This window comes from Diadema setosum, chromosome 11 (assembly GCF_964275005.1).
Source record: "Diadema setosum chromosome 11, eeDiaSeto1, whole genome shotgun sequence".
In the NCBI taxonomy this organism is placed as follows: domain Eukaryota; kingdom Metazoa; phylum Echinodermata; class Echinoidea; order Diadematoida; family Diadematidae; genus Diadema; species Diadema setosum.
The window spans coordinates 27,819,147-27,831,810 of NC_092695.1; positions in this window are offsets into that span (position 1 = coordinate 27,819,147).

The window sequence follows — 12,664 nt, forward strand, 5'->3', positions numbered from 1 at the left end:
TTCCCGTCTCGCCAAGAAACGGATGAAGACATAACATTCGAATACGGTGTTAGTTTCTTCTTTGCAGGTGTGTGGGTTCCTACACGTAATGGGTAAGGTACATGGACCACTAATAGGGGAGAGCATTGTGCTTTTTTGGATTACCGCAACACACTCAGCTGCGTTGTCCGCACTGCATCCTGGGAACTACAGTGTTGTGTGTGTGTGTGTGTGTGTGTGTGTGTGTGTAAATGTGTTTGTGTAAATGTGTGTTGTATGGTCCATCGGCCATAGACCATCAACGGACCCAACAATAAAAGGCGACGTACCCGATTATTTATCATGCAAATAAATCTATGGCAAATAGAAGCGGCTGACTAATGCTGCCATTTTAAAGCATGTAAGACGCAGTCAGCTGCATTACAGACTGTGCATTCGACTGAAGTCCTAACTGTTAAAACGTTGCCGATTTGCAAACAGTAATGATAATGTACTCCAGTTCATGAAATATATTACCGCTATAATGTGCTTTTTTAGCCCCATGTGACTTGTGTGTTTATGTACGTGTTTAATAAAATGTATGTGTGTTTTGAGCGTTTATTCAGATTCAGTCCGGTATACACTATCACCTCTTCAAGGTAAACATGTCAATAGTTTGGTCATCAACGATACAAAGAGGAGAACATTGTTTCGAGGCCACTGGAGTCGGCAGTATAAGAAAAGACAAGAATGGGAAATATATTACTTCAACTTTTGTACACATTCATAATTATGTAACGAGCAGTTGATATCATACGAGTATAGATATAGTTTAATGCAGCTGATTTCTTAATGGGTTTGCCTATAGATTGCTGTAAAAGATGGCCAAATATTTGGAGAGTGTGCATAAAAATAGTAACGCTGAAAACATGAGTGAGGGACATATCAGCAGATTTTTTTTTTTTTTTCAGGATGCTTTTCGGGTGTTTTTAGGCGACAGAGAGAAGATAAGTTGATTTCTTCATCCATAATCACAAAATACCATAATTTCTGTGTCCGTAACAGCCGAGCATTTTCTTCCAGGACATGACCAAATGGAGCGCTTTGCAGGTCACTATTTGAAAAGTACTTCATCATGATGCTCCTGTTCCTGCGACAATATTGCTCCCATGAAATATCAACACGCTAAGCCAAACGTAAATTATACCCACAAAACATAACTCAAAATCTAATCCTAATCCTCACGCCAAGCTTAAACCTAAAACCCTATGTAAATCACAACCCTAACCCTAACCCTAACCCTATAAGTCCGTGCAAAATAATAATAATAATAATAATAATAATCTTGATCGGAGCAATATTGCCGCAGAATTAGTAAATGTCGTGTCACCACTGATGCTATACTCTTCGCACCCGCCCGATTACGTTGGAACTTTCGCATTTAAGCCCAAACAGCCACTTTGTTTACAGGAATAGGTATGATTTTAACATTACACATAATCCTCAATTTAATGCAGTGAATGTAAATCACTGATCAGCTCTTAAATAAAGGAGTGATGAGATGAGTTTGTGGTGAAATTCTTTTAGATGAGAAATGGAATGTTTTATCTACTATAATAGAGGAAGGAAAGCTGTAGACTGAAAGGATAGGCCTACACTATCTATAAGATGAATATCTCCGGTTTATAAGTTATTACCAAACAAGCAAATTAGTATGAGGATCTAACTATATTATAATCGGTCATCAATTCAAATATTGGCCTAAACTTAGTTTGATCTGAATGTACAAAGTGATGCATTTACAAAATATAAATATGTACAAGATTAGTCATGATTCACATCATTTGGTTATCTATACATTGAATCAAAAACGTTTCATAGCATGATTAATGTATGCCTCATTCCTCACAAGGCGTGAAGACCGATTACCTTTAAATGTCATTATAATCACGCGCAGTGGCAACAAAGCAAGCGATCGCAAGCTTTATTTTCAGGCAGCTATAAAAGGCGAGGATTAAAAAGGTTAAACGAAGAAAACATTGAACTCTGGGATCAACCTGGGAAGGAGAAGATGGATTTTAATCAGATTTATCTGACGTCAGTGATGATACATCTTGAAGATATGATTAAGAAGCCGACAAAGAGTGGTCGCGTGGATTTGTCCTCCCAATCGTAGGTGATTGATGAAATTAGCGCCGCAAAGGCGTGGACCAAGGCGATAAGGTCTCAGCTGAAAGTCTTCTGAGCGTCAATGATGATACATGTCACGGTCGTAAATTTCCCGCCATAATGCTAGACTGATACCAGAGCTTACTGCAGCAGGCTGGGTTCACTCACTTGTCTCTGCTCATTGCTGTGAATGCGTAAGAGTGAGGCTTTAGAGAAAGTATATACATAGGAGAGAGAAGCAAAATGCTCTTGGCACGTGGCGGTAGTGTCGCCTGGCAGTGCAGTTTGTAGCTGTCACTGATACTTGGTAGTTCTGTCAAAGGGACACAAAACATTCGTGCCCTCGCAGCTGCGATACGCCCCCCCCCCCCCCCCTCCCTCTGCATCCCCGGTGCTTCCCTGCCTTTTACATGATTATCAATTTTGAGTGGTGCTTTGCGCATTCACGGATAGTGAATGAGAAAAGTAAAGACATGAATATCTCTAGAGATCACTGGAACTCAATCAAAGCATCACAGCTGATGTGTAAGCAGCTATTATCCAGCAAACAAATCGACGTGCAACGTTGTTGCAGAATTGGGATAAACAGCATTTCTGATCAGTAAGCCCAATGAAGTGCAGAATCAAATTTACCTTCAATTCAAACATAAAGTCTGATAAGAAAGAGCAAATTCCTACAAGTACAAGAGCGAAAATCAGATCAAAATCGGCTAAAAATTATAGAGAAGTTATGAAATTGTGAAGTTTCGCGAATTTCTGAGGAACAGTCCTGGTACAGTTGATATGAATATGCAAATGAGTGAGCTGATGATTTCGTCACCTCACAATTTTCCACTGATAGATCGTGTATTACAAAATGACAAAAATCCAATTTTTCTGTTATATAAGAGTAAACCATAATGTTATTCCTGGTTAATAACTTCAAAATAATGATCACTCAGATATATTAGGATTTGAGACTGAGGCATAATTGCTTTTAAAAGAAAAACTGGAAATTTCAAAATTTTATGTACAATATTTGCAAACTTTTATGACAAGTTGTGAGGGAATTACATCATAACTTTACTCTTTGCATATTCAAATTGACTGTTACAGTAAAGAACTGTTTCGGGAAAAAATAGTGAAATTTCAAGATTTCATAACTTCCTGATTCTTCATCCGATTTTGTTCAAATTTTCATTGTTGCGTCAAAAAAGTTTTACCCCTTCTTTTCAAAATAACTTTCAACTTCTCCTTTAATCTCAATATCTTAAAATGTCTAAACTGCCTTATATGACATAGCATATTAGCCCTCTTTCTCCAACAAGAAAGGGAAGTGGTGAGGGAGTCGCGATTTGCATGGTGTGAACAAACCTTACAGGAGATCGAGTTCGTATCAGCTTTGGATCATCTGTAAGTTGTGCCAGTCGGAATGCCGATCATTTTGTTTCATGATGACACGTACAATATTGCACGATTACTTTTGATTTCTGCGCCAATCTCCTTCAATCTTTACAGGCCAGAATTTCTGTTCACATCAAAATAAATGACCCGAGATTCCATTCTTCTATTGAGAGATCACGGACCTATATACCACAAATTAATGACATTATACCATAACGTATATAATACTAAGCATAAATTCTGTGTCACAATATCGATCTGGAGCCGACCAAGACGTTGATATCAGAAACCGATGGAGTTTATAACCAAAACCAATCTTGCATTCGTATGGTTCGTGGGCTTTGTGGCAAAAAACAAAACAAAAAACAAAACAAAACACAAGAAAAAAAAACGGGACAAAACACAGAAGAAAAAGAGGAAGAGTGAGAGAAAGGAGGGAGAATTAATACACATTTTGATTAATCTGTCTAGCTGTTTCAACATCACTCCAAATAAATTACCGCAGGATTTCGCTGAAGTGACTTTGCAATTTATTGGTTATTTTTCACTTTCTTAGTACCTGTTCCCTTTCTTGGTAAATGTTCCCTTTTTTTATGATATTCCCCTTTTCCCACGTGTTCCCCAGTCTTACCTTGTGGGTCTCACAGGACTTTTTGTTCCCTCAAGAATTGCGTCTGCGTTTTTACTGCTTGACATCCGAACGACTGCTGAGCATGAATTTGCATGTTAGATATAATATTATTCTATACTTGTTCAATATCAAGATCGTTCAAAGGTTGGCTTTGTTCGTGATCCGTCCACCTAATCGTTCAATGTAGATCTGACGTTGCACTTCTTCATAATAATATGCATTGCCATGCACGCCATGTTCAATTTGGCTTTATAGAATAGAGTCAAGTTTCCGGTTTCATCATAATTATATCGGACCTAAACACATAAAGATCCAAGTGACAAGCGTTATGGCAGCTTAGTTTTACATGTTTCTGCGAGAGAAAAAAAAATAAGATGGCCCCAACGGCCAATGGTACATTTTGATTAACGCCGTTAACCTATTAAACCATTAACCTATAATATACACAAATACATTAACCTATAGGCCTACACATAAATCTTAATTAATCCTTATTCATCATTTATCTGTTTTAACTGTGAAATTCAAATTATACTGTGCTCAATTAATTCGTTCAATTAATTTTGTACTTCATTTATGTATGAAAAAGAAATTCAGATATAGAATCAAAAATAAAAAAAAAATAAAAAATTATTAATCTTTATAAAATAATGATAATAACAACGTGCGATAAAATTACGTTTCCTACGTGCAAGTATAACGTCTCTGCACCTTAAAGTGTACGTAAAACAACCAGAATAATGGATTCTGAACTTTTCTCCTGGAAAATACATATAGATTTTTATCTAAATCATATTAATGGTGAATAAAATGGCAGTATACTAGCCCCTTCCTCTTAAAAGTCATCATCGCTAGCCCATCACTACTCTGGATTTGCATCCTGTGACCAGGGAGGTGGGAGACAAACATGACTATTTTGTAACAAACAAACAAACAAACAAACAAACAAAAACTCAATGTTGAAGGTCTCATGCAAAATTTTAGTGAAAAGTTTATCGTTTCTTTAATAACAATTATCCAGTTCATTATTCAACGTGAGAAAGGAGTGAAGTTTCATGTCAAAGGCAAACTGAACATGAATAAGCTTTACTGGAACATAATTTCCATTAGTATAAGGGAGACAAACACTCTTCTCCGAAAGCAACTTTGATCCACGTTCTTGATAACATGGCCCGAATTGCCTCCAGCCATGGGTTGGGATAATCCCTCGAGTGTTGTCAATGCAATGGAAATCTTGACTTTTGCCCTATATTACTGCTCGAATAGTGCAGTGGTGAAATGTCACCACACATTAAAAATAGCTTTCCATTTTCGTCTGCGAATAAATTACACCTGCCGTACGGTCTCACAGAATAGAAACGACACACAAACAAGGAGTTACAATCTACCCTTCCCAACCGATTCTCCCAGCTAGAATGAATTACTGAATACGAAACAGCTGCTGTACATTAATATATCAGTGCAGAGGGAAAAACAACAATGATATTTGTAATTTAAAGCGCTTACAATGGAATTGAGAATAGCCACAGGAAGAAGTCGTGATCGTACTATCTTTACCGTGGTCACTGCCATCAGATTACTCGCTAGGTGATGTATCCATAATTGTCGTCATCTTGACCACCCAGTGACGTCAACGACGTCGGACAGTCATCAATCTCCTTTCATCTCTACACCTTCACATCGACACACTTTTGTAAGTCGCTCTGTCACAAATCCGTTTTCCGATATTGCCATCAATTCCAATGCGGGCCAACTGCCAGTGCTATAGCAGAACTTGGCAGATGGCCATTCGGCGAATTTCGAACGAGTTACAAAATACGTTTCGAACCATGTCTTTTCACAATTACATACTTTGCCTATACAGTCATTATTTTGCAAATGTCAGCTGTTGTAGCTCAGTGGACATTACCACAGAATGGCAATTATAAGATGTCCCTGTATGATTGGAGTCTCTAATAGTGGCGATACACAGCAGTTAATAGGCATACAAGACACTTTGTCTTCATTGTCAGTTCCCCCCCCCCCCCCCGAGGGGGGGGGGGGGGTGGAGGAGGAGGGGACTTATCATACACGCGTCGATCCCGTATAGGTGCTTGCTCAAAAGCAACCATTGCTTTCTTTGGGCCTAGACTGAGGCATCGTAAAAACAAAATGATCATAAAATAATAATAATAAGTATAGCTGATTCATTTTAAAGAAATCAAATTACAAGAACGCAGAAAGTAGTGAAGCGGACTTGAATTCATGGGCACAATCGAGACAACCAGTGACGAAGTTTTTTTTTTTTTTTCAGACGGAACTTGACTTCTCAATTTTGACCTCTTCTGGCAGCCTATCATACGACACACGGCTTGGCAATCTGCGGCGGCTGTTAACTGCCTCCACCGTATACGAGTGGACGGATCTCGGTGCCCTGAAAGGGAGAGAGTGCGCCGATGACGAGTAGGCCTACCACTAATGTGGCCTATAGTAGTACAAATACCAGTCCTACTACTAATATACTACTAGACTACTACTAATACTACTACTGATAATTATTACTAATAATAACAATAATAATAAAACAAAAAATCATACTTCATTATGTACTCTTTATTTCATTACAAATATATATATAGTGCACTACCCCCCCCCCCCAAAAAAAAAAAGTATTTTCTTCTATCTTTGCTCACTGCATACATATAAAACCTCAAAATCTCTGTTGTGACAAAATACACAATGAAACTATTTAACGCTAATATTGATATCACAAACGATTACTGAGTATAAATAGACACGCTCTCCAAATATAAGAAACCATTCAGTCCAATACCAATACAGGAATGCGATGTACAGCGATACCGCGTCAGTGCGTTGTGAAGATACGGACGCGTTTTAGACGCGATTTTAATCTTTCAAGATTTATTGGAAGTGTTACGTGGATCTTGATACGGAAATACAATATATTATCTTCAAGGAAAGAAAAGTTGATGCCAAGAAAAGAATGATCGAGGAACTAGCACAACACCGAACAAGAAAGTTATATAAACACCAACTCAAGCTACATTGTTGAAGCGCGTGTGGTTATACACGTGTAAACCAGCAAAACACCAACCAACAAAGCAAGACACACCAACTAATACATTGAAGTGGCGCGTGTGGTTATGTACAGGACTGGTGTTAATCAGCAAAACACCAAACAACAAAGTTATAAACACCAACTAATACTAATAGGCCTATGAGTGGCGCGTGTGGTTATACAGGACTGGTGTAAACCAGTAAAACACCAAACAAGGTTGTAAACACAAACTATCATAATTATACTATAGTGACATATTGTATAGTGACGCGTAAGGTTATACAGGTGTTAACCAGCAAAACATCAAACAACAAACAACAAAGTTATAAACACCAACATAGTGATACATTGTAAAGTGGCGCGTGTGGTTTATATACAGGTGTACACAAGCTCTGTTGTTGCGGCATGTAGCTTGTATACACAGAGGTTGTACGAGGTTTGCCGCAATATGATTCTCACTGACCTCACCTCACGGATGATGCAGGGCGGACACACTAGAGGGCCAGTGAAACAGCGCAGCCACTCCTTTGGTATTCCCCCTCAGAGATGTCGTAGCGAAGTACCGTTCACCTCGATGTCAACCCGGATGTCAACAGGCCTGCGAACAATGTGAAAGTTATATCTTCTCCTTGTATACTTTAAGAACAGGAACAACTATTGCTTCACACGTCAAAGAAGTCTAAAAGATGCCACACATTTATAATACAGAATTGTCTGAATGCAAACCTCTGCTTGATTTGAAAACACTGAAACGGTAGCCCAGCAGAGAGGTAGGAAGCTCTGCGTGTTCAAGGAGGCGCTATGGAAGCAGGCGAGTAGCGTCACTGCGAGTTCAGTGCTCTGCTGAGAGATGCGGAGCTGAGGTGTTGGTTACATCGGCACTAGTCTCAGATTACCAGACTCCATGATAGTGTGTCAGTGCATTGACCTCGGCGAGTCAGACAAGGACAAGGTGGGGCAATAAAGGTTGGACTCAAATGAAAAAAAAAAAATCAATAAAATCAACTAAATATCCAAGGGTTTTATAGTCCTTCTTTGTTTTCTGGGATGTAATGTTATAATGTCGTGACTATACATCCATTGCTCTGCTCTTCAAACTTGTAACTCGTTGGACAACATCCCGAGTTCGATGATGAACTTGACCAATCATCATTCTACAGCCCCACACCAATACTAGTAAACTGATTCCTTTAACCGGCACTGCCTCGACAGAATAATATAAACCACTTCACGTACGGGTTAATCAACCCATGCCAAATCATAGAATAAGCAATATCACAGGCCTATACATGTCAACTAAAATTTTGGATCAAAAGATATTTTTATAGATTGTGACAGTAAGAAAATATTTTTAAATTGAAACAAAATATCGTCAAAATATTATTTAGGCCAATTTGGTTCACTATGCAACAAATTATTTAACAACGAGCCTTGCATGTGATTTATTAGTTTAATCGGCAGGGCACCAAGGGTGGTTTGAGGAAATTTCAGTTTACATCATGGACTTCTCGTGACTTCAGTGGTCAACAATCATGTTTTGAACAAAACGCCTTTAAAGTAAGAGAACACAAATTATAAAACCTTCTCTTCCAAGTCAATATGACGTAGTGATTTAAAAAAAAAAATGCCTAAATGATCCACACTTGAGATTCACTTGCGACAGTTCAGCCTGAATGTACTCCTATTAAGTAGACAACGCTCAAATCAGCAAAACGACTAAGATATCTTTAAGGATACGGCAGGAGACGAACAGCCTCCAAAACGACACGACTTGAAGAAGCCAAGAACTCTGTTGCGTCTCCGATCAAGTTTTGGAACATGATTACTATATTCATCACAATGATGGTGACGGTCCCAAAAGATTCTCATTAATAAGCTAAGAAATGAAAACCCAATCATCTTGTGCGTTCCATCTGCACAAAACAAAACGTTCATCTTCTTCTCTTTTTCTTTTTTTGTCAGTGTAAAACGTAAGCATCGGAGAAAGGATGATTTCTCTCTAAACAGGTACGTCAAAGGATGCACTTCAGAAGAAGAAGAACAAGAAGAACAAGAAGAAGAAGAAGAAGAAGAAGAAAAGAAACATTAAATTTTAGGTTCCATCAATACACAATGTATAGAGGGATCTCTGTAGGTATACAATAATGACATTGTAACAAGATCTGTGGCAAGAATGCAAGCCGGTCTTAGGATCAGAGCCTTGTAACAGAGGGCTCTGCTGTGGATGAAGTCGAGCGCCCTCAGTGTTTATTTCAGGGAGGCAGCAGAACTCTCGCCCTCTAGCAGTGCCGATCATCGTCCGATGTGGTGTGATCATGCACTCTCATTGAGATCTTATAAAACAAGCATGCTCTATGTATGTAAAATATACTTTGCAAAAAGAAAACAAAAAGAAAGAAAACAAACAAACGAACAAGCGAAAATATAATCATTAAAATTGTTGTTTGAAATATGCATTAAAAGTCATACTCTTACTATTATACATCAGCATAATTATTCAATGAAGAAATTCAACACTATAATGACTTGGGTTTGAAAGGAAACTTTATACATGTACTTAATTCCTGACTAGATGTGTCATCGTGTTTTTATGCTTCGGTGTGATAACCCGAGAAATTGATGAGCAGTGATAAGTACCATCATTTTCTTTGGCAAACGCGTATACATTCTAATGAGTGTTAAAGTGATCACTTTTCTTCTATACAGTTTGATACATCATAGAATTACGTGAAGATAGAAAGAAATTCGGGAAGAAAAATCAATAATACACGCATAGCAGTATACCCTTTTTAACACAAATTGCTTTTGTTCTAGCTGTCATGGCTGTTATTTAAGTGTAAATTGTAAACTGTTCATTCTGCTAAGTTTGGAATTAATCAAGAACTATCGAAATACGACAATATCCAGATATCTTTTTGATGTTTTTTGCCCTTTATGGGTTTTCATGTGGCATAATGCCTTCGAATGCATGGGTTTGACACATTCTCTGATGATCAATGACGACTGTGAAGGTTTATACGATAAAACCATTATTACACTGTAGAAGTGACAGCATTTGCGAATTATGACATTACAGACGGAGATCGGGGCAGGGGAAGTGTCACCCCTCGATGTTTTTCTTCCCTTTTTTCTTCCGCCCTCCTCACATTTCAAAACATATATATAAAAATATATAATCTAGAAATATATTCTGTTTTACTAGCATCTTGAAGATCGTGTCTGGGAACATAAATATTCAGAAGTATGATGGAAATAGATCATGTGACTTTGTTGATTGGTGGTGGGGGGGGGGGAGATCAACATTCACCCTTTCCATCAATATCATTATGACGCGTACTCAAGTACTATACAGTATTCGTACAGTATGAAAATCTGCACAGTTATACTAATTGAAATCAACATTTTGATTGATCAAAAAGTGTCATGGTGCATCATTGCCCGCAAAAGGTACGTAGTTTTCCAATCACCCGCCTTCTTGATATTTTCCTGATGAAAGATTTTGGTTCAACTGACAAATTTTGCTTCATTTTCTTCGATTTATTAAAGAGTCCATTATTGATTACTTGAATAATTTAAGACTTGAATATCGTATAAAACTACAATGACGTTGGTCCATACTATCTCTGAATGCATAATCACTCAGTGATATTATTCTAATTACATATCCCCGATATAAAGTTCCATTTGATAATACTTGTTATAACAGCACTTCATTCTTATAAAATTTTCATAATATTCTGCATATTGTGCAAAGTAAGTTAACATTCCTGGTCAGTCTATTTAGATTGAGTGATATGTATACCCCGGATGTATAGGCATACGGTAATCATAATCATTAAGTGCATGACTGTGCCGTACGTGTATCTCAGGACTATACGGCGCCTTTTCTCGAGGTATTATGTCGGTGTCTCCGTCCCCGCACACACACACACACACACACACACACACACACACACACACACACACACACACACGCACACACGCACACACACACACACACACACACAGTACACACTCGTTACATGAAATCGCCGACAGTTTGGTAAGAATTCGTTCATCCGTTCTCAAGTTATACAGAAACAGGCCGACAGACAAGCAGACAAAATCATACACACAGGCGGACACACAAATAAACGGAACCGAAAACATAACCTCCGCCGGTCCTATAGGTGTCATATATAATTATTACTGGCGGAGGCAATGACAATGTCAACAAACCAATAACTACTAGCTTACAGTGACGGATCCAGATGAGGCGCACCGGGCGCGCGCCCCTCTTTAATTTTGGTTAAAACAAAAGAAATAAAAAGAAAAAATGGGGGTGCGTGCGCCCCCCCCCCTTTAATTTTGCAAAGGCACCTCCCCTTTACGGAATTCCTGGATCCGCCCCAGTGCTATAGTACTGCCAATAGTAGGCCCTACATCGCCGCATAATTACGACATAAAATGTTGACTTATGTTAAGAATACATAAGAATGCAATCCGTAATTGTTTATAATAATTATGCAGAATGAAACTGATATCTCCGTGAATCTATATTTACTCTTTTGTTCGCTAATGATACTATACTGTATGCCCTATATTATACTTGCTGAAAGTGCGAACGATTTACAAGATGCTCTTAACACTCTTTAGTGATCATTGTCAAATGTGACATCTATACTGTCGATATACCAAGAAGAGAAAGGTTGTTATTTTTTTTCCAGAGGAAAAGTGAGAAACATCGCGAAGTTTTATTTTGCTAACGAACCTATTAAATATATTGTGATGAGTACAGTGCGTATAATGTTATGTGGTTGTATGTATGAACAAATTAAACAAAACGATTCAAAAAGCTTTGAATGAACAAGTAACTCAAGCACAGAGAGCTATATATTTCACGAAAAACAAAAAAATTATCTCTTTGTCTACCAATCAACATTCATCTCGAGTTAATCGATCAACTAATATTGCATATATTGTTATAATATGGGTGTTGGGGGGGTTAAAAACGTAATCCAATTTTGAAACGTTTATAGTATTACTTAGAAATATTGTCATTTTCCATTCGTTATCGTACATTATACTTTTTTCTTTCAATGGATTCATAATTATAAGTGTATCTATACAGGTGGACGTATCACATCAGGCAGTGCTTGTATTATTCACACAAGCAGGTAGACTCGCATTTTCGGATTATTCACAGTCTATTCTTATGCAAATTTTAAGCTGATGTCCTATGGATACATTGTTATACATGTACTAGTATATCAATATGATTATGTTTATAGGTGGGGTTTGTTTTCCATTGTTCTACGAGTATCTTGTATAATTTATGTTATCTGTGAAGTAAATTGTATTTAATAGGACCTAGAGTACTCCAATGCCCCATGAGCATCGTTGAGTTAATGAACTTCATACTTCAAAACTTTGTACCCATGTTTTCGCAAAGGTCATTTTTGTCATCTTATCATACCCATGCCCCC